This window comes from Balearica regulorum, unplaced genomic scaffold (assembly GCF_011004875.1).
Source record: "Balearica regulorum gibbericeps isolate bBalReg1 unplaced genomic scaffold, bBalReg1.pri scaffold_34_arrow_ctg1, whole genome shotgun sequence".
In the NCBI taxonomy this organism is placed as follows: Eukaryota; Metazoa; Chordata; class Aves; order Gruiformes; family Gruidae; genus Balearica; species Balearica regulorum.
This window is the reverse complement of record NW_022679072.1, coordinates 407,769-408,755: the sequence shown is the minus strand read 5'-3', so window position 1 is coordinate 408,755 and position 987 is coordinate 407,769. Positions and strand designations below refer to the sequence as shown.

The window sequence follows — 987 nt, the reverse complement described above, 5'->3', positions numbered from 1 at the left end:
TGAAATGTTCTGTGACAGGAAGTGGTTTACGGGTATTTTCTCTTTTGTTCCCGTGGCTGCTTGAGCCGTACTGAAGGCAAGGTAAGCAGCATCCACTGCTCTTCCCTTCTCCACCAAGCTAGTCGCCTCTACTGTAGAAGGCTACCAGCTTGGTTTAGCATGACTTATCCTTCGAAAATCTGTGCTTGCTACTCCGCACCACCTTCCTGCGCTACCTGTCTTTGGAAACTACTTCCAGGATGTTGTGCTCTATCATCTTCCCAGGGACTGAGGAGAGGCTGACCATCCTGTGAGTGCCCTGGATCTTCCTTCTTTCCCTTTTTGTTCCTCTTGCCTGGGAGGAGACAGAAGAGGTTGAGGTGTGTCCTGAGCCACTTCAAAACCTTGCAAGTTCTTGTCAGGCAGCTCTCATCTCAAAACAAAGAGCTTACTCGGGGCCACACATTGAGTGGCTCGCACTCAGAAACTTGGACCATTGTTGGGCTAACCGACGAGGATGGGATTCGAACCCATGCGTGCAGAGCACAATGGATTAGCAGTCCATCGCCTTCACCACTCGGCCACCTCGTCAACATACTCCTGCTGCTGCTGCTGTTCCTGCCACGGCTACCACTGCCGCTGCTCCTGATCTTGCTGCTCCAGCTCCTGCTCCTGCTCCTGCTGCCTACACTTTTTGATACTGTTTGACATGGGAGAGAAGGAGCCAGGCTCCGGTTTTTGCCTTTTGGGACTGGTCCGCTCTCGCGACAGCTGGGCTGAGCTCCAGGGACCTTTGGGAAATAGGTCTCAGGATTCACATCAGAAAATGACTGAAGAGCAGAGCCCCACGCTCCTTCCCAGGAAGGAACACGGGAGAGTGATCCCGGAGTGGCTCAGCGCCTCCAGAGGACATGGGCCTGACTTTGAGGTGAAGTTCTCACCAGCCACGTCCCCCTGACGTTCTGGAAGAATACCACCAGCTCATATGGACAGGACTCACTCACACTT

The 987-nt window shown here is 53.4% G+C and overlaps 1 non-coding gene across 1 annotated transcript; it reads right to left on the bottom strand.

Moving 5' to 3' along the window:
* Positions 1-488: 488 nt before the first annotated feature.
* TRNAS-GCU (transfer RNA serine (anticodon GCU)) lies at positions 489-570 on the bottom strand. The gene has a single exon. It is a non-coding gene; the product is annotated as a tRNA-Ser (tRNA).
* Between the last annotated feature and the right edge of the window lie 417 nt (positions 571-987).